General features: G+C 40.8%; 1 protein-coding gene across 7 annotated transcripts in view; it reads right to left on the bottom strand.

The window, feature by feature from the left end:
* The window catches only part of LOC115059210 (receptor-type tyrosine-protein phosphatase delta), a 199528-nt gene that overhangs the window by 117796 nt on the left and 59468 nt on the right, over positions 1-22264 (bottom strand). For 6 of the 7 annotated variants that reach the window (XM_029526858.1, XM_029526853.1, XM_029526856.1 and 3 more), the window contains exon 1: positions 6981-7491. The exons of the other annotated variant lie outside the window; for it this stretch is intronic. The gene's annotated coding sequence lies outside the window, so the exon portion shown is untranslated. Of the gene's footprint in view, positions 1-6980; positions 7492-22264 lie in introns of those variants that run through there. 7 annotated transcript variants of the gene reach the window in all.

Genomic DNA, 22264 nt, shown 5'->3' with positions numbered 1-22264 from the left:
AATTCTCTGGATGAGGTCACAGAAATTGTAGTTAATGAGATTTCATGATGGCTGATGGTATTACCAAAATCTCCACCTTTACTGCATGGCAAAGTTTGCCACGCATACTCCTAATTCATCTGATTAGTGGAATGCTGTAATGCAGTTAGAATGGATACTGTGTGAAAGTACAACTATCACTCTGACATGCCCAAAAGAATTGAGCACATTCTTTCTTTATCACATGGCCGATTTCATACTATGATAAACCTTAACGTCAAATCTTCGTGATGTAGCTCCTTGTTAGAAAAAGAGGGAAGAATAATTTAGTGACTTGATGGGGTTTGGTATGCGTAGCTTATTTCTGCCATCTATAACTCCGAGCTATTTGTGGCATCTTGAGCCATTCTGCATGAACTTCATTTAAGAGTAACCTAAGTCTGCTAAAGGGCTCCGACTAGAACTGCCTTTCTATGTTTAACTGTTGCCATCTAGTCTCCCAGTAGATTTGCGTATACACTGGTCCAAATATAGCGAATTGCCAAAAAGGTTCACGGGGCTGTAAAAGTTGTTAGATACTTGAATACTCATAGACTTTGCTGATTTTGTGACTTTTACTAGGCATGCATCACAAAAGTTTGGATTTTTTAAGTAAATGATAAAGACTGTCAGGGAATACATGTAAATAAAATGTCATTATAGAAACTGGCATGTCAGGAAATTTAAACACTGGTATTACTCTATAAATACATTGGTGGGGTCATGTGCACCATAGTTTTCTAGCCTTACTAAATATACACAAGGTCTGTCTGTGCAGTGTTATCTATGACAGTGTGATGCAACTCGCTGAAACCCCTCTGAAATAGTAGCGAAAATATACATGAAAAAGGAATGGAAAGGTATGTCCGTTCTTTTGTGTGCTATTTGGAGACACAAGCACAACCTTTGTATGTCATCCCTAAAATATAACATTTAGGAAGAAATGCAAGAAAGATAGAAGCCTGAAACACCGAATGAAAACAACATTGCACTTGTCAGCGCTGCTAGCCCCACTGAAGCACATCTGTGTGACCAATATTTCTGTTTTAGTATAATGTAAGAAATGACAAAATAGCAAAAAGTTTCCTCTCAGGCCTTGGCAGGTTCGAAATAGGCTGCACAAGGAAGCGGTACAACTCACATTAATGTCTAATGCTCACTCATTTCTTTCCCACACTGAGCTCTGTATTCCCCCTGGGCTACCATTTGCTTTGCAAAATGCATGCATGAAATTCTTGAGACCAGCCTCCCCACGAGACTAAATAATAGATTACCAACACAGCATCGAGCCTGCGCTATAACTCCAGCCCCAACTGTCTGGCCTCATTAGTGAGAGAAGTGTAAAAGATAGCCAGCTGCTAGCCCAGGTGACGGCACTTAGCTCTGGCCTTTGGCAGTAGTGGCCCACCCTAAAGAGAATATACGGCATCTCTCAGTGCAATTCATCTTGTAATCCGTCTTAAGGCTGCTAAGCTTCCATTGATGGCAAATGAATGGAGACCAAAGGCAGGAATGATGGAGACAGAGAGAAGAAGGTAAAAGTTTGAGTGAGCAGCGCAGAGAGTGGAGAAAAGGTAATACGGTAGATTCATCTGTAAGGAATCATGGAGGGAAGGACGATTGGTTTTAGCCGTCTGGTCAGAACCAGAGGTGACCTAAGCCATTTTCATCCAGTGATTGTCCCCCTTCCTCCCTCCTTCTGCCCCTCCCTCCATCTCTTTTCACTCTCTTCTATAGCTCTAACTCTCTCACCCTCTCTCTCTCCTTGTCGGCTTCCAAATGGCAGTCATTATACCGGACATGAAAAGTCATTTTAGTTCCGCCTGGCTTCTTCAAAGCAGCAAGCTATAATTGCAGATCGAGTAGACAGAGAATGCTGGGGTTACACAGAATTTAAGCATTGACTCTTAACCTTGTAGAGATGCAGGACTTTAAATCTGAGGTCAAAAACTGAAAAGATGTATGAGGAATAATAAAGAACAAACATTTACACAAAGTCAGTCCGGCCAAATTTTCTTCCCATTTGCCCTATTGTCCTCATTTGGCCAATGGGATATCCCTAAAAATGTAAATAAAGCTCTTTGTACTTGTGGGTGCCAGACTCTGACAGCAGACTGGAGGCACTGGATCCCGTTACGTGTCACATGAGGAATTATGGTTCAAATAGGGGAATCTCTTCCAATTTATGAAAATCCTACCATGATTAAATGCATTCCTCATTCGTGAAATTGCTAGGTAGCAATGTTGCTGGAATTCTTAATGGAATTCCTTCCTTTTTGCTAACTCCATCAGGAGTCTGAGAAATGCATGTGGGCATCAAATACAGATCTCAGTCAACTTTGTCTGAAAGATAAAAAAAGATTTAAGATAAAAAAAAATGCATCACTGCTGCTGCAACAGTGTATGTTTGATGCATTCTTGGGGTTTGTTCTATTAATATCAATGTGTCTGCTCATACTTAGTGTGTTTGCCTGTGAGTATTTGTGAGCTTATGTATGCTACATATTCAGCCCCAACACGGTTTATAGTCCCAGAGGGTCATATATGTGTTACTCTTTCCCAGTTTACAAGCTAGCCACCAGTCTGAGCTGAGCACCCCTCCCTTGCACTTATCTCTTGCACCCTTCCATTTGGCACAGTAGGTAGTGTAATTGTTCTTGGAAAAAGCCTATCAACTAAGGGCTCTATTTTTGTCTTCTCATTGCAAAAGACCTTTATCATAACACCACATTTTTGCACGGCTCCAGGCTCTAACCTCAGAGTGCCTCCTAACAAAAATGTTTCAGCTAAGTCATTCCCCTTTGATGGGGAGGGAGGAGTAAGGCAGGAGGTGGGTAGATAGAAAATATAGGGTGGAAAATATGTCTTCTCTAGGAGACCCTCCCTGCCGTCCACTCCTTCGCCCTCAGCCTGCGAAACGCAACCTCCACTAGCTCTCTTGCGAACAGAAACAAATTCTAAAACTGTCATTCTTTAATTGAAATTCCATCACTTGTGTGGCTGCTATTGTGGAATAATTTGATAAAGCTGGGTGACATGAATGCACAGAGCCGCCCGCCACTTCGATTTCCTCCCCCAGCTTTTATTTCCTCGTTCTGCTGGTTATTCAAATGAACCTCAGTGGATTCTGCTCTCAGCCTTCCCAAAAATTAAGATAAGAAAAAATGAGACAATGGGAAGGGCATAAAAGGAAATAATGTTTTGGGTTGCAACCAAAATGACTTCCTTAAAAATACCTTTTTGCACTCCATCGTCTTGAATCTTGCAATATTTGAAACCACAATTATTTTCATGCGCAGTCTTCAGTATTCTCCTAATGGGTCCCCACCCTCTCAAAGCGCTAATAGTGACAGGCTGTTAGTTGCTAGGTGGGGCATAAATGGACTGGAATTCTGCCCTTGACCTCCAAATTGGAGGTCAAGGGCAGAATTCCAGTCTTCTGCCAGCGCCAGCGACCCCAATCCAAATCCCTACCAGCACACTGCCTCTCCTCTATGTCTTCACAACTGGCTACAGGCGTTTGGCATCCATCATATCTCTTGAAACCTAATCTGCAAGCAAAGGACAGCTGCAGCAGGAAAGCGGTCCCTCCTTTTTCTGATACATCGGTGTTCCCCCTGTATGCAAAGGCTGGAGGCAGAGCCTCAAGGCGACACATTCTGTGTTGTACCTAACACTCAGAGGGGGCCATGTTATAAGTTAAACTGTGTTTGAATACAATGAAGAAAATGTCACCGACTGTTATGGAATTATGAGTGAAAAATGTGGAAGGTGGGAATTATTTACATAATTGTTCATTTTGACGAGACAAAGAGAGAAACAATAGAAGAAAAAACAAGAGCGGCAGAGAAAACAAGAGTAGCAAATAGGAAAAAAAAACAAAAAACAATAAGAGCATGCAAAAAACAAGAAGCTCGGGTCTGGTCCGATGCTCCCTCCGCTGCCAGATAATATTTACTCCTTAGCTTTCCGACCTGACAGTGTAATGGACAGTAGAGGTGATTTTGCCTTGGCGTGAAAATAGGCTTCTTATTATTCCAACCCAGTGGCAACTTGAATATCAATAAAAAAACTGCTAGCGTTCCCCTATGTGTAAAACCAATGCCCCGTAGCGGTGGTTTTTATCAAGCAACCCACCCTTGACGCTAGTTATGCAGTACTAGAGGTTACAGGAGGAAATGCTTGCCAAGTAAATAAGTGAGTGAAGCGATTGAATAGAGGGGAAAAACACAGTGGGACTGGGGCCAAAGTGAACCAAGGGTAAAGTCATGATCACTTCATTATGCTGTGGCACAGCTCAGTGTTGTGCGAAATCAAACTGCTTTCTCATTTGTCACAATGCATCAAGCTGGCCACTGTGAAGTGGGTTTGTAGTTGGCTGCGGGCTCCTGACGCATTTACACAGGTTGAAACATGAAGAAGAAACTAAACCTTGTGAGATCTGAAATCCATGCATTCTTTTTCAGCATACAGACACTGATATGACACATACACATCGATACCTCACTGCCTTTTTCCCCATCCAGTCTGACCTCTACCAGGCAAACTTATTTTTCATCTGCCAGCCACCCACCCACCCAGCCAGCCACCTAGCCAGCCAGTCAGTCAGTCAGTGGGTAGTTGTTACAGGCCGTTGTTGGCACAAAATAAGGTAGAATACTCCCACCTGATTACAGAGGGCATGCAGTGAGGGGGGTGATTGCTAACAGACCTACTGGCACTCCATCTCCTCCAGTTTGTACACCATGGCGCCTGATAATTGTGCCCTCTATGTTTACATATCCATTTTTGTAATGTAAGTGTTGATTCTCATTCCACACTGGTAATAGGGTCCCTGGCCTTGAAATTCTTGAAGTAGCGTTCACACACATACACACACTTGCTGATAGAAAACAAACTTTTTTCTGCTCCTTTTTTTTTTTTTTTTTTGCACTTGCAAATAAAGTAGCAAGTCAGAGCCCCTTGGTTGTCCTAAAACAATGAGACGATGAGGTGCAGGCACCATTGTTTATGGAAAAGCTTGGCAAATCCAAAGAGGGGCTTGAACAGGGGAGACATACAAAGCTCCTGCAGTGCTTCAAATATTCCTCTCTGACAAATGCAATCCTGTCAATGAGCTTATATCAATTATTTATTTATTTATTGATATCGAGTTTAACATTTGACCTGTTGCTGTGATCGGAATGATAGGCAGGTAATAAGGTAAAAAAAAAGAAAAGAAAAAACCCCACTGGTGAAGCAGGTAGATCTCGCTTGTAGCTGTTATTTTATTTTTACATTTAATTCAATTATTTTCATGCGATTAATTATTCAATCCTATATACACATATAAACACATAATTTCAACATAATTTCAATTGAGCTTTTTCTCAGAAATATTATTAGTATTATTTTTGAAGGATGGAAATGTGACAAGTTGAATAATGAGGGTTTCAGAGAAGCTTTTCCCTGACTGAGACACTTTGCTCCCTTCAACGACTTTGGATAGCAGCACTTAAATTGAGCACCACCTTGGTGCATATCCATTTTGTCTCTTCTTTTGAGAGCTGCTGTCGCAACAGCAAAATTGGAAATCGAATGTGTGGTGACAGCGTTAATTGCACTGTGTCAAAATTGGGCAAGTGCTATTTGTCTGAAGCAGGAACTGTAAAACATATAAGACAGTGGAGGTGTTGAGGTGTGCTCTCCTGGAGCGCTTACTGGCCATAACCTGAGAATTGCTTCAGCAAACAGACACACACACACACACTCTAATTGGCATGCTTAGATTTGCATGGACACACACCCAGGTGTTTATAGCACCACACTAGCTTCTTCGCCTCTCTTCAATCCCTGTCTTTTAATTTGGCTCGTGCATCTAGTTAGAAATAGCCTTTTAAAGGCTGCACATACAACCCCCCTTTTTACAGCATAATTTCAATTCTGGAGTTTTATGTTTTCATCTTTTCCTTTTAACTGTATAAGGGGTATAGTATGGTAAGTAACTAAGATCCCTTCTTCATGGCTCATATCCCCTCTCTACTGCATTCCCTTCACTGGCTGGAGAGAATGAGTCCCCTAGCGGCCCAACTGGCACACTGAGCACAGGTGGTGTGTTCAGTGTTGTGTGCTTCACTTTCACCTGATTGACACAATGTCTACGTGACTGAGTCTCTGTTTGCCTCATTGATATGTTTCTGCGTTTTATTTTTAAACGTGTGACCTTGTAAAAAAGAAAAATTATAATAAAAAATAGCACAGTGTACTTTCAACCCCGCAAAAATAAAAAATGTTTTCTAAAAATAAGACAGATAAGATGAGGGATCTCTGGAGAGTCGCAGATATGCACTTTGAAAATTCTTCACAATAGACTCACCGAAAAGGCTTCCACAACTCTGAAAGGGTGCTCTTTGTCAATTGTAATCACAAGACAGTGGCACAGCTAAAAGTGAGTTTAAAATAACATGCTTGATTCTGCCCGATTCTGTCATTTTAGATAACATACAGGGCAGCTGACGGACTGGAACCTACTCAAACGACAATTTCAAAGCCATCGGGGATATTTGTAAAGATGTGTGCTTTTAGACCGCTTTTCCAAGCCTCAACACAAACTGCACACTATGACAAAAAAAAACCATTCAACCTGCACATTCACACGTGTAGTTTTAAGTGCTGCTGGTTACAGAAATAGTATTATCTGCGCTTTTGTGGCGTTTTTCCACACTGTAACCTTTCTGAGCGCACATCCACCGGCTCATTCTGAACTACACAGAGCCTATAGGCCTGAGTTAAACGGACGGGTCCCTAAACGCACCTGTCAGAATAAAGCAGAAATGCATTTGGAGAATAGCGCCAATCCAGATGTGTGTAACGGATCACAGCTGGGCCGAATATGTTAGAAGCAACTTGGTGAGGCTGTGTCCACCTGAAATCACTGCGGCAGCGACTTCACTTCTGTCACAACTGTCGTCAAACACTCTTACCTTATCACCATTTTGCGGCCAGTTTGAAACTGAGTGCCTCCTCTTATTTTTTGTTTCTCTGTAGACAAAGACAAGTCGAGAGTTTGGTCTTTTTAACATCCAGTTATTGACAGCCGAGTCCTGGAGGAGAATCAAACAAACGCGGAGGAAAGAAAATCCGTGCTCAGGTTCTCCTGCTTCTTTTCCCCGTTTGTTCGCTCTTATTGGGTGTCTTTCCGCGAGTTGTCCGCCGCCGAAGCAGGAAAAAACACGTGGAGCGGCTGAAGAATATTCTCTGCGCTTCGTCTGTCTGTTGTGCTCGTTAGGGCTTCATTGGATTGAACGTGGCGAGACGGTGGTTGTTTGGAGAGTGCGGTGTGGCTGGGACGCACTGCCCCTCGCTCTCCCTCCCCCTCTCTCTCTCTCTCTCTCTCTCTCTCCTCTCACTCACTCACTCAGTCCCCTTGTCTGTCTTTCCGTCTGTCCGTCCGTCTGTCTGCCCGTCTCCGTTTGCGGAGACCAGAGCGCGCACTAAAGCCGGTGGTCGGGCAAAACCAGAAAGAGAGAGAGGAGGGGGGGTGTGAAGTGGCTGGGTAGTGGGGTGGTTGACGTCATCCAGCGAGGTCCCACTCTCCCAACTCTGTTGGATCAACTTTCCAAGTCCACTGCAGGAATGTGCACTTGAACATGGCTATTTTAGAGAAAGATGTGTGCTAAAGGGAGGCGTGTGCGCGTGAGTGTTTGGATTTGCCTTGGTAATTATTGTCACATGGTTCATCGTGACAATTGCGAGTGCACGTGTGAGACCACAAGTGTCTGTGCGCGTTACTTTACAACTGCAGACACGCAGTGTAATAGGCCAGCAGTAGAAATGGCTTCATGAATATGCATCAGCGCCAAAACAAAAACGAACAGTAAATGCACAATGATTTAGTCAAAGGCAGGCAAGCATTCTGCAGTAACTAAGAGTATCAAATAATTAGCAAAATGTACTTAGTATCAAAGTCCTCATTATGCAGATCGGCCTGTTACATGGTTATATTATTTGGTAATTATCATGATGCTGTGTAAACAGTACATCTAATGTTGCAGTTGGTCAAGATGGAGTGTATTTGAACCATTCTCGACATTTTGAAGTTTATATAATAATTAAACATGGATCTTAGTGATTAACTGCTCTTTTCTAGTATTTTGTAACCTAGAAAAGAGCTGTTGGTGCTCTGGAATAAAAACATAAGACTATCTGAAATTGTGTGCAAGTACAGTACTCACTCGTTTTCTATAGCTATATCTTACAGAATCACAAAATTAAAGCTCCAGTAGAGACAAGTACCTGAGAGTTGTACGGTACTTCCTACTTCAATTTGCTTGATTATGTTCCAACATCACGGCCTGTGTAGATGAGCAGTGAAGCCTGGCTTACACAAAAACATTGTCTTTAGGCTAATGTCAGTGCAAACTCCATTAAAAAGTGTCATTGTGTATGATAAGGTCGTGATAAACTCATCACTGAGTACCATAAACACATTCTAAATCCCTGCAGGGATATTACTTTGATCTTGTTGTCACACATGCATGTGCATATCTATTGGGGTGGTTATTTTGTTTATTTTTTATTAATAGTATTACCTCTGTATGTACAGAACCTGTCGTAATGCACCACATTATATCTTCCAAGGTCAGCCCTGTTACAGGAGAGGGACTGAGCAATAACCACAATCCACGTATAATGAGCTCACACTTCATGTCATGATTTTCCCGATTTCATCACATCAATCCCACTGAACAGACAATGTTGCACAATAACATATAAAGGGAGAATATTGTTCATGATAGCACAGTCAAGTGCATGGTCCTCTGATGTAGGGCTACAGAAAAATAACAGCAGTGGCCCGGGGAGACAGATGACTATGACCAATTGTGTTTTGAGAAAAGTTGCTTTTGTGGCAGCAACCCAAACCTTCTGATGAACAACCTAGCCCTGCAGACACGAACATCTAACATCCAACAATAGTACTCTAAGAGACAGAGAGACAGACTACTGCAGTCAGCAGATCTGTTTTCTTACCTGCATTCAGACATGTCATGTATCTGACTGAGTAACCGTGATGGTGATTTATACCTGCATATATATATAGCTTTATACTGAGTTCCATTTTCTAAGGGCAGAATTTGATACAGCTGCCACATGCAGATTTATGGGCTAAAGGAAAGTGTTGGTTTTGTGACAATGAGCAATGAAGAAACTTGGTGAAATTACCGTTTTGTGAACTGTTGCCCTCCACTGTTGGCTATGAGAGAGCATTGTGGGAGGAACAGTTGAGTCTACAGGCACAAAGTACAGTAGATCACAAATGTCTGCTTATCCGACATTCTTTATTTGAAAAATATATTATCTATTAGAAGTATGGTCTGATTTGATGGCAGCTGGACTTGGTTGCTGATATGCAAAGACCTTGATCCTCAGTTAAGTAAAGAAGTAATGAAGGCTATTAAATAAGATGGTGAATGTAGAACATACAAAAGATCTAATTTTGAAGCCCTGGAATTTTTTTTTTTTTTTTTTTTTTTTTTTAATTTATTTATTTTTTTGATAAAACTCACTTCACTGTGTGAAAATGATTTCAGTCCTTTGAGTCCTGCTGCCATCGACAATCAATGCTTAACTGTATGGGACATTAATTTAGCTTTTCAAAGGCCTCACCTGCATTCATGAGATTTTGAATGTGATTGGGGCATGGTACTTAGACTTTATAATTCTGCTCCGAATCCAACCTTGCCTTGTGCTTTTATATTCTTGGCATCGACTATAACAATAATATGGCAGCACTTGTTGTTAAATCAGGGCAAGTGTAGGATTTATCAAGAGCCTGCCTTGCTGGCCTATTATGGCTGAACTTTGTCACTCAGCAGGACATGGTCGACTATAAACCAGCTGTCCTTCACTAAGAAGGATCCAAGACAGGGAAAACAACTTAGTGTCAGGCTGAGATACAGCATTACCACACTCTGCAAGTTTGCCTATTAATTGTCTCAACTCCAGAAAGGCGTTTAATAAAGTCTCCCTGAGCAAATGTTTTCTTTGGTGTTTTACCATGACAATACATTACAATATTGCGAGCCAATGTGTTTGACATACTGGCTTGAGCATTCATATGTGTGTGGGGTCATGCAAAGTGTGGCAATGATTTCCATTAACAATGCAAATGCAGCTAAGGATCCTAAAGGTTATACAATATCAATATGCATTTGCTTTGGATGATTAATGTAGGCAAATCGTTTGTATGTGTTTCTCTGTGTACCTGCCTACACAGGAAATCTGTGGAGCTTAATCTGACTTTACAAAACCAATTAGCAGTGGATATTCTCATTTATTTTTGAATTCTGTTTAATTCTCTTTTTATTTATTCTTTGTAATTTCAATACTAGCAATGGCAGTGGGCTGTCTGACAAAGAGTAATCTGAATGCTGCATTCAGTGATGAGTTTTGTTAGGGTTAATATTTATGATGTTATACACTTGTCAGCATGAATATTTAAACTGTTGTGGTTTTTTTTATGACCAATAAGGAGCATCAGAGTTGTTTGAGTTTGGAAGCTATTAGCTTTATTGCCATGATGTGTCCTATGAACATTTATGGTTCTCACAAATCTTATGTAAATTTGATTTTTCTGTTTTGTTTTTTTTTCCTACCATCACCACCAGAGTAACGTTCACTCATCCTTCGAAATGCCTCAACATCTGCTGAATGACAGAAATTTGCACCTCCCAGAGGATGAATCTCTGTGATGTAAGTGATCCTCGTAACTTTTCAGCTGCTTCTACTGGTGCTAAACCCTTCTGTTTTGTCTTTTATTGGCATTTCTGTTTGGTGAATTTGCCATCAAATTCATGTGCTCTATCTTCATGTGCTGTATCATCAGCCTCAGTTGTACTTTATTTAGTTCTAATTAGGAAATGCTAGGAGGAACACACTGAACTCAGATGGCTATTATCATAAATATTATGCCTGATAAACATCAGCATGTTAGCATTCTCATTGTGTAATTTAGCTCAAAGTACGGCTGTATTTGGCCAGCCTCAAATGGCCACAGAGTCTTTGTCTGGAAGTATCATCTCACGCTTTTTCACACTACAAGCTTTGTCCTTGCCAGGTCCTCTGTGTATTGGTGGTAAAGTTAGTTGACCTTTTGTACTTAAAACGATACATTTTCTCTTAGCTGAGCTTTGAGTGTTGACTTTTTGGACTATCATAGTTACTGTGGGAGGCAAATAAGTTTCTAGATTTGGCAGAATTTTCTTTGACAAGGTGCAGTGTTTATCTCAGCAGGGATAAAGCTGCTTCTCGGAGTCATAGTTCTCTCTGTATCAGCTTTAAATTTTGACTCAGACACAAGCAACACAGGTAAAAAAAAAAAAAAATCAATCATCTTTTCCTTTAAGTTGCAAGAAAAGATATTTGCTTTTAGTCTGCTAAGAGGGGTTGTAAGTAATGCTTGTCAGATGAATTTACACTAAGGACTAGGCTCAGACTGGATTTTGTTGCTCGAATGGCTGAGGTCAGTTCCATTGTAACTCAATCCAATAACTGCCGTATCAGTTTAACACTTAAGATTTGGGTGGGCTGACAGCTACAGTACTTTGCAAGGATTTTTTTTTTCTCTCTCGTGGACAGTGCTTCAGTTCTGGCTAAGTAGAATATATATTTCTGATCTTGAAGCCTATTTATAATTCCACATACACAAATGTCAATTTCATGTTTGATGTTTGACAGACAGACATGAAAATACAATGTTTTTCACTGTCAATCTTCCTATGGCCTGAGCTACAGGCATTTTCACCCTTGACAAGTTTCTGGCACTTAACAAATGACTGTCAGTCAAGTCATTACTCTTGTTTACTCTTGTTTATGCAACCCAAAGACAACATCGTGTATAAGGATGTGGAGAAGAGAGACAACTTGTCTGAAGCAAAAACAAGCGCTGTTGTTTTCAACTTCTCATGCCCCAGAGTTGATACATTTATAGCCCCCACCTTCCCCGTAGCCCTGATCAAGTAAACCAGTCATTGTAAAATTAATTTTCCCATCAAGCGAGACTCACCCTCTTTGGGATAACAATCTATCTTAAGCGGATAAATCTAATCCAATGTGTTGAGACGGATGGAGATTGACTTGTTTATGGCCGTTGCCCAAGCAGTCAAAAGAGGGTGAGAAAGGTGGGGGCAAGCGAAGAAATGCCAAGGTGATATTACACACATCTCCAAGGCACGAAACATGTAAACCAACACCCAACTCCAGCCCTTGACTGAGACTTCTAATATGTCTCTCTTTCTTAGAATCTGTCAGACTTGATGAATGACTAAGCATACAGTCATACCTTCAAAAGCAATTAAAATTTAGCTGAAGCCACAGACTTTACAGTCTCAGAGTCCATCACAGACAAAACAACAAATTTTATGATGTGGTTTAGATGATTGTAAAGTTTGCCAGTGAGATTGATTGCTGTAATTATGTACATAATGGGGAAGAAGTGGTTAATTTCCTGGTCAGATTGCATACAGCTGTGTATGAAACTTAACACAATCACTCATAACATCTATGTAATTCACTTAATGACTTCCATAACTTGTAAACGGTAACAGTCATATACCATGTCCCCAAGGGCAAAACCCTCTGTTACATCTGCTAAAGCCACATTATCACCTGATCCATATTTACATTTCCCATAACCCCCATAGCAGGTAACCTGGGGCCATACCGTAAGATATTTCTTTCTGAATTTATTGAAAGTGCAAGACTCAAAACTCACCTAATATGTTTCAGCAGGGCTATGTGTATCAGGTGTGATCAGATTTGAATGACAGTGTTTCCAACATGAGCACACAACCATACACATTGCTGTTAGTTTGATTCAAATTTTGCTTTGGTGCACAGAAATATGACTTTAACAACATTGGCAGAAAATGTCGTCCTCATGTAAGACCCCATTGCTCATAGTAAAAAGCTGAGTGAGAAAATTGTTTTCCATGGCCTTTAAATTCACACTGACATTGCAGTTGGGCGAGGGTAGCCAAACCTGGAGTGAGCCTTGCAGTAATACATTAGCTGTTACTGGAGGTGCTGCCAAGAGTTTTACGTTAGATATTAACTATATTTGGTGCATTTCCCTGCAGCTTGTCAGAATGATTATAGAGCTGACTACATGTAGTCTTGTGTTTAGTCCTGCGTGACAATGCCACAGATTTGAGGCTCTGCCTCCAGGCTTATGCTATGTGTTTGATTGGCTTTGATTGGCTTCCAAGCAGCTTTTGATTAATGTACTCAACATGGTAACAGTGTGATAAGTAAAGGCCGCAACAGGCAGACTATATACCCAAAGAAGCAGACCTGGATTAGAATGTCTGTCAGAAAGCAGTATACTGTAGAGTATATTCCTCATGTGTATCTCTATTTAAATCCATAAAAAAAAAAAAAAAAAAAAAAAAAAAATCCTATGCATTGATGGCAACAGAGTGGTTCACAAGCATGTGGTCAGTGAAAACACAATATGCTGTATTGCAAAGGATGGCAATTTAAACTTTTTTGTGACCCGAACAGCTCCGTCTGTCAAGGGGCACAACTTGATGAGATGCGCACGCTTACTCATCTGTTCTGAGGCTGCTGAGTCATGGGTAGTCAATATCACCTTATTATGATGTCTAGCAGAATCTGATTCACAATGATGCTTGTGGATGAGACCTAGTTTGATTTAGTTTTGTGTTGTCATGGGGTGCAATGAGCTGAAAAGCAATTAGGCCCATTAAGAAATCACTGGGATGGCGTGAGCAGCTATGGTGTGCAGCAGCCTGCGCAGAAAGACTAAGAGAGATAGAGGTAGTGAGGGAATGAGGTTTGGATGGATTGAGTCAACTCGTGGTTGATAGTCACCACGTGGAACCTAGCTAAGGACATTTGTCATAGATTTGGATACGGGTGTACACCAAGTGCCACTTTGCACATGTAAGATTAAGCTTTTGTGTTTTTTCTTGATGTACTGAGTACCAAGCTGACAATGATACTGGGATAAGGCCTCACCACTTTGCTCCATACCCAGGAACCATCCGTCACCATACAGTTAGATAATATGTGTTGTCGATTTCTATTGCGAAATTGTTCTTTCTATGTAAATAAGTAACTTTTAACTATGATCATGTCATATGTGCTCTCTGTACATACATTCTAGCCAAGTGCTGTGACATTAATTTTAAAATGTTTTACAAGTTATTTTCCTAAATAATTAGTGTCAGAGAGACAAATAAACTGCTATGTATTTGGCAGTGGGATGTGGATAATAGGAAGCAAAGTAATATGAATATGGTAAAGAGTGCTGAAGAGATAATGTGGAAGTCAGGAAACTTTTGTTTCAGATCCTCCTCCTCACTCTTTTCTCTCCTTTCTGTAATGCTTCCCTCTTGCCTCACTTCAAAGAGGTATTTCTGAACACACACACACAAAAAAAATGCAATCTTGCTTTTCCTCCACTCCTCTTCATTGTCTTTTCATTTATTTAAACATTCCCTACTCTAAAAGCCCTCCACGCTGTCCTGCCATCATCTTATCCCAGTTGTTCATTTATGTGGTCATTCTCTCCCACATCTTCTCCTTCTGTTCTCTATCTCTCTGACTTTCCTCCTCAAAATAAATAGTGACACATTCCTCATCTTTGTTTGTGTCTTTTTCTCAATCCGTCTTTCTCTATACATCTCTTTTTTTAGCAGGTGTGGGCTTTCATAGGGCATTTAAAAGAAACCTCTCACCATAGCGAACTGATCACGGCCATTGTTTGTCCTGGGTCCTCCATTTTACAGTTCAGTGTTCATGAAAAGGAGCTTTTGCCACTCCTATCTGTCACCCTCTCCACCCCAAAATATACTCTCTCTCTCGCCCCCTCTATCTGGCTAGTGATCCCCCACTGACATTTTCACAAGCACACCTTCATCAATTTCACACCTCTGATGCCCTTCTATGCCAGTGTGGAAGGTAGGTGAATTGATGGGTGAGTGCTGACAAAGCTAGCTTGAATACGAAGTCAGGTGGTGACAAAGTTCTTGAAGTGTAGGACAGGTAGGACGTGGAGCGCCATCAATAACCGTGTCATCAAACCCCACGACATAAACAATTGAATGGCATCAGACAAGGCGTTCACTCAGTGGAAAGCGCTCTTCCATAATATTGAACACACTGCCACAATATATTGCAGGAATATCTGCATCTCGGCTTACGGTTTGCTGCCCTGCTTAGTTTGCATCGTTCTCATTTATTCCTCCAAAGATGAGTCATGTAATGTAAGCTATAAATCCAGTAACTTAATAAAAGGTGTGATGTAAAAGCCATCCAGAAGGTAAACATCCTCTGTGCTTGCTTCCTCTCTTTAGTCTTAGGAAATTTGGCCATTCTATCATCAGCCAACTGGTGCATTTATGAGCTGCTGAAGTAATTGACGGTAGTGGCAAGATCTCAGCTCAGGCAAAGGTAGCACATTCACCTCAACAGAGCCTTAGGCTAAATGCTTCAGTGAAATAACAGAGAGGAGATGGAAGAGGGTGGGGGGGCAAGTGGAGCAAAAGAGAGAGGCAAGGTGCCTCATTCACTGGCTCATGGGTTTATGGGATTGCTCCCAGCTGCCACTCTGTGTAGTGAATCCGCAGCACCGTAATATCTTAATTGTTTCAAATTAAATACTCGTAAAATGGCAAAGGAAATGAGTTTTTCTCTCTGGCTAATCCAAAGCAGCCCCTTGAGTTACATCTGGGCCCCCTTTAAGTGAGAGAGGGTTTAAAAAGTGGAATGGTTCCCACATGAGATGACTATGGATAGGCTGGCGTGGAATTAATTTTTATAGGTTGTGAACTATGAGCCTATCAGTGTGCAAATATAAAGCAAATGTCTCTGAGCACCTCTTGCTCTCCTTTGCATCTCCCTACAATTTTCCCTGCATCTACATCTTGATCTTTCCCTCATTTAATTCATTCTTTACATGTGTGCACATTTGTTCACGCGTGTACTTATGTGGAGGTTGTATGTGCGTAAAGGCATATCATAATACATTGTTGAAATATCCTGTGGGGATTCACACATTTACCCCTCCCCTCCCCTCCAGCACTGAGAATCAGCTCATTCCATAGCATGTTCAAATCACTCAACCAGCTAAAGCGATCTGAATGACATCAGCTTTGATGTCAAACGCATGCACACACACAAACATGTGCTCATGCATGCATGTACATACATAATGTAGACACAGACACATATGACCCCCTTCGCACCTCAGTCACCAGGAATAATATGCTTCAACATAACAACAGTTCAAACTATAGATGCAATTTACACAAAACATATACCCTCTGTGTCAACGGAACATGGCATGTCTCTCATGGCTTTTCTGAACACAATTCCCAATCTGAATGGATATCAGAATTTCCTATTAGCCCCTGTTAACTTGATATCTTCCCTTCCATTCGTATATAAATGCCGGCTAAAAAGAAGCCTGTAACAAAAAAATTCAGCAGACAATTATGTGTCATTACGCTTGGAAAGTGGTTTTGTGGTGGGGGGTTGTAGGTGGTGATGATGGTTGGGGCAATGAAGTCGATTATCATAAAATGAAACACTAAATGTGAAGGCCTGACACCTTTCTACTTGGAACCAGAGGCTGATTGAAAAAAGAAAAAAAAAAAAGAATACAAGAAAAGAGGAAAAAAAAGATAAAGTGTCATTATTGCCAATGCAAGAAGTGGCTTTCGCTCTACCCAGTGGATGGTGATAAGAGTGCTTTGGGTAAAACTTAGGCTGCCAAGCACTTGGAAAGTTTCTGTCACTGCTGCCATCAATAGTGCCATCTGCTGTTAGAAACATCTAGAAGGAAGCAGTGTTTCCATATTTGTCATCATTTACAATGTGCTTTCTGTCTCTGACGTCATCCATCAAATCCAAGTGCATGTATAATTTTCTATTCTGTTGTTGATCCCTCTTATTATGATATGTAGGTTATTTTGAAAACAAGTACATTCTAAAGCCTTGAAACTTGATCCACTAGTTGGAGTAAACGTTCATTCTAACAAAACAAAACACTCAGGCTTATTTTATCCTCCACAAGAAAAGGTATTCAGCTAGAATTGAGGATCATATCTATATTTTAAAAATGACCTTTTAATGCGAAATTTCTTGACATCTCATTAAATCAGTCCGGCAATGGGTTAGGGTTTACAAACATTTGAGCGGCAGGTGAATGGACTTTTAGGTAAGATTGAATATTAACACTAACTCAAATTCTCTCTGAAGACCAAAGTAACAAATTTTGGTCAAACTTGAAGTACTAATAAGGCTTCATTCATTGTGTTTTTACACAAATAATGTTGCAAATGATAGTACATAATGCTAAAGTCATTGCTCACAGTAAATCAGCCGCTCGGATGCCTCTACAGTCTGTGAATTATTTTTGCCTCTTAACTAATTGTTTTGGTTTCGCAGCCTGCAGACTCCGCTATCAGCAAAGTAAATAGGTCTTTTCCAGTATCCATCGACAGCCCGTGTATTTTCTGTGGAATTAACAAAGTTAGTGTCAGGTCAAGAAATGTAAGCAAACATTTGAGTTAGATACGTCTATCCTATCTTAGACAAAGTGCACTGAGGCCAAACTATGACAATTACATAATGGCTGTGGATAAATGTGCATATTACACTGTGAATCCATTTTCCTTTTTATGTCTCCTACTCCACATTAATGTCCACTTCCCACTTCTTACCATTTATGACACTCATCTGTGATGCTTTGTTTTAATGTACTGCAGAGTATTCTCTATACTTTTCCTCTGATGCTTCACATCTTGTGTCTACCCTCTAATCTCCACACCTGTTTTTTTCATTTCCATCTCTTACCACCCCTCCTCTACCCTCTCTTCCCTTCCCATTCTGTTTTTCAAGCATACTCTTCCCTTTTCTCCCCCTTGTCATGTCTCTCATCACTCCTCTCCACTTTTTTTTTTTTTTTTTTTTTTAACCTGCACACTGCAGAACTTTTCCACCTCCTCTCTGCTCCCTCATGTGCTGTTAGATATTCTCCCATTTTTGTTCTCACATCATTCTGTCTCCCCCTTTAACTATTGTTATTATCCTTTCTATCCCATCTCCCTGGCTATCTCGTTACAGCTGTTCAAGGAGAAATTTTCCTTGAACCAGTCCTTTTCTCTTGTCCTTACATCCTGCCTTTCAACATTTTCCTTTCGTCACTTTGCCTTCTTTGCACAACTTAACCAGCACTTTTTTTTTCTTTGTCCTTTCCTGTTGTTTAACTTATGTTCCATTAGTTTCTCCTGTATTTCTTTTATGCTAGAATTTGCCTTATCACAGCCAGTCTCATGGTCTGTCTCACTCTCTCTCACTCTCTCCTCTCCTCTTCTCTCCCTGCCATGTTTGTGGCCTTTCGCTCTGTGCACATCTAATGGCTGGGGTGTAATCCACTGGCTAATCTGCTGACAGCCTGTGTGACAAGGCATTAGCTTTGTGTCACTGCCTACCATGCTGCTTCTCAGCATGTGTGTGTGTATGTGTGTCAGAGAGAGAGTCAGAAAAACAGAGTAGAGAAAATCTTTGAATGTTTGTGTGTCCACATGCAGATGAAATATGTAAGATTTTGTGCATATGTTAGCATGTGTTATGGCGTATAAGTAATTGCTCCCAAGTGTTAGTTGCTCAACGTCAACTAGAAGTATAAAATTAATACTGTAGCTCCTCACTTCTGCATGACCTTTCACCTTTCCAGTTTTTCCACAATATATGTACAATGCATTTTTTTTTCTTCTTTGAATGATTGCAGTTTTAATAAGATGCCAGGTCAGAGAGCTAGTTGAAGCAGCGAGAGGCAGACGGAGCATGACAGTCCAGAATAGCCTTGTCAGAGTATCTTGCTGCTCTGTCAGGCATCAAGCCATGTCAAATACAACTCAGTTTTGTAGGCAAATATTGGACTTTCTATTATTTCCACTAAAACAGTTGGAACATAAAGCCATTTCTTTTAGCAGATGCTTCTTGTATTTCATTTTGCACCAAAGACTGCTGCTCATATTAGGCGTGCAACTAATGATTACTTTGTTATTGATTCATTCTCTGAGCATTTTCTACAATTTTCCGATCAATTGTTTTGTCCATATGTCAAACGAATAGAGAAACATAAGCTTAGTTCCTGCAGTCCCCCTAAGTGAAAGATAGTTTATATTCCTATAAAAATGAAGAAAATCATGGCATTGTAATCAGCAAGTGGCTTTGATTAATCCGAGGCTACGATCTTCAAATAAGGAGCTGAGTTCGCGTTTGTATGCAAACGCAACTCCATGCGAGCCCTGCGGTTTAGCTAAGCTGCAAAAAAAAGTCTTCCTCGTCTGAACTCCCACCAGAATTTGCCTTGCACTCGCCTACATCCGTCTCTTTTTAGCCTGTATCCCTTTCTTTAGTGGTCCCCTCCCCTGTCTCCATCTGAGTGATCCTGTTATCACAGCTGACCCCTCACTGGATCTGTCGACAACCAAAGAGATTACAGCAAAGACTGTGGATAACATTGGGCTCGCCATTGAGAAAGAGGGTGGGGGAGATTGCCTGATCCCCCGATGCTGATAAACTGGCCAAAGCTTTGGGGATTCAAGAATGTCCCATCGGGAGTGGGGATGATGTGAGGTAAGGGGTGGGGGTGCTATAGTGAACTTTAAGTCTACTTCTAATCGCTAGGCTTTTTCAAAGGGGATAAGGGAAAGGAGAATAGCAGCTTGGTTTAGAATGGCATTAGGCCCTGATGGAGCTGTGGATAAGGTTGTTGGTCTCTGACTTGATCAGTGTTTGCTTGAAAGCTTGTGAGTAGCATGTTTCGTTCAATCTACAGTGTGCGTCGAACATGATGTACGTTGGGTGAAATACAATAACGTGAAATAAAAATAAAAACAAAATAACCTGGAAGGGAATTTTCATTCACCTTTTACACCAGCTTGGAGCAGGTGCTAGTATTGAGCATCTTGTAGATTCATTGGCGACCTCTCCATCAACCCATGTCAACTACAGGCATACGTCTGGCAAAGTGAAGCCTTGCTTTTCATAGCCGCTGATACTTGATATTATATTATATTGACATGTTGCTACCGATGCCTTCTGCACAGAACATTTTCCAGCCAATGAATCATAATCCCTGGGGAACTGTGATTCATTTCATTCATGCTAATTTGTGGGTATTCCTTGATCCATGCCTCCAAACTCCTTTTTTTCCACTGCTGCCACACGGGGGATACTTCTGACATTCATGTGAGAACACAGCACAATTATCATTGATTCATGCACCATAAAAGCAGAGCAGAATGAGACAGACTCTTATGGAACGTGGCTTGCCAAAATACTGTCAGAGACAGAGGTTTGATGGCTCACTCGTCCATGGCCTCTGCATCATGTTGTCTTCACCAGCTGTTCTTTGACAGAAAGCGATTCTTCCCGCAGTGAGCGAAGACACAGCTATCAACTTAAGAGGCTTGACAGCAACACACTATGCGGCCGTTTCTGTACTGTATTTTAATAGGTATTATTACTGGAACATCTGCAGATGATGCAAGACAAAACAACAGCAACAAATTACAAAGGAAGAAAATGTGAAAGCAGAGATGAACCCTGGTGGTCTGTTATAGGATAGTATTTCTTCGTAATTGGAGATTGACACTGCAAAATGTTGCTGCATTGAGATGTATGTTTGCAAAGCACACCCCCCCCCCCCAAAAAAAAAAAAAAAAAAAAAAAAAAAAAATATATATATATAAATAAATAAAGCATTTTATGGTGGTTTCATGTCATAATATTGAGTGAGTGCAAAGGGAAAAAAAGAAGAAAACTGCAGAAACCAGTGCAGTCTTAGGAAGCAGTGAAAAAAAGAGCCTTTTATTGATCTGTCCTAATTACAGGAGTCAATAAAATTTATGGCTTTCAAGCTTGCCAGAAGTCACTTATATGGCATACTGAGTTGAGCAATCATGTGTAATGGCAAGCGATCAAATGATATACTGTTGTGCAAACAAAAACAGTATGGAGCAAACATAAATACACAATCTAGTCTGGAGCCGTGTCGCCAAACAAGTTTGTCAGAGCTGACATGTTGGATCATTTTTTTCTGATAGCAAGTCGTGTAATAATTCATGCTGTGCAATAAATGACCCAACTTAAAATAATTGAAAGTACTTTAAATTTTCCATTGTATAGGTGTCCTCTAGATTCAGCCCACCCAACAGCAAAAGGTGCAACTACATTCTCCATCACTGTCAATATAGTTGAGTCTCAGTGCAATTTGATTAATGCAGTCAAAACCACTCTCAGCTTATACAGACAGTACAATTCAATGAACAATACAAGGCATGGTGCTGGACTTGTTGGTGCTGATTGTGAGAGCAGGGCCAAGCTCCCAACACTTAGTAGATCATCGTAATTAAAACATAAATTGGAGGTATTGAGCTGCATGCAGCCACCAGCACAGGCTCCAGGGAAGCATTGATTCATGCATGCACTTGGAAACAACTGCTCTGCTTTGCACAGAGTAAAATATAGAAGCCTTGTAAATAAAATCAATAGCAAACAAGCTGCCTAGGCTCTTCAAATTGTAGACAGCGAATTACAATCAGGCTGCTTATACTGAAGGTATGAGTGAGTATAGCACATGGGAGAGATCCAGGCTTTAGCGTGGACACAGTAATTTTAATGTATGCAAGTATCCATAGAGAAATCTCGTAGCTACACTGATTGATCTGGTAAACCCACTGAGTATTTGAAAGCATCAGTGAAAACCGGCATGTAGAAAATTGTACCAGGTTAATTGTCACTTGAGTTTGGATATTTTACGTACACATACTTAGAGGCTTAAAAAGTCCACTGAGCTCCCAAAACCATTGCAAACTAAATGCTAGCTACACCAACACTGAAACTTGCCATGTGTTCACAAATTTGTGGAGAGGACATGAAATGTCAGAACTAACTCCGGCAGAAAGATGTTTTTTTGCTGCAGTGAACAGAATTGCACAGCACGGCACTTTATCTCGGTCAGCCATATTTGTTAGTTTGAAAGCAGTCCTAATTTACCCCAAATACATAGAAAATTTGTCTTACTAAAGATAGTCAAGAACAAGAAAGCTTTGAGCAACCAGTGGACTTTGATGTGTATCTGAATTCAGCATAAACAACAGTCAAAGCCTGTCCTCTGATGATTGGTAATAGAAAGGATCTAGGTATTGAGTAATAATGCAGCAATTGT

Source organism: Echeneis naucrates, chromosome 18, assembly GCF_900963305.1.
Source record: "Echeneis naucrates chromosome 18, fEcheNa1.1, whole genome shotgun sequence".
Taxonomy (NCBI): Eukaryota; Metazoa; Chordata; class Actinopteri; order Carangiformes; family Echeneidae; genus Echeneis; species Echeneis naucrates.
This window is presented reverse-complemented; position numbering and strand designations above follow the sequence as displayed.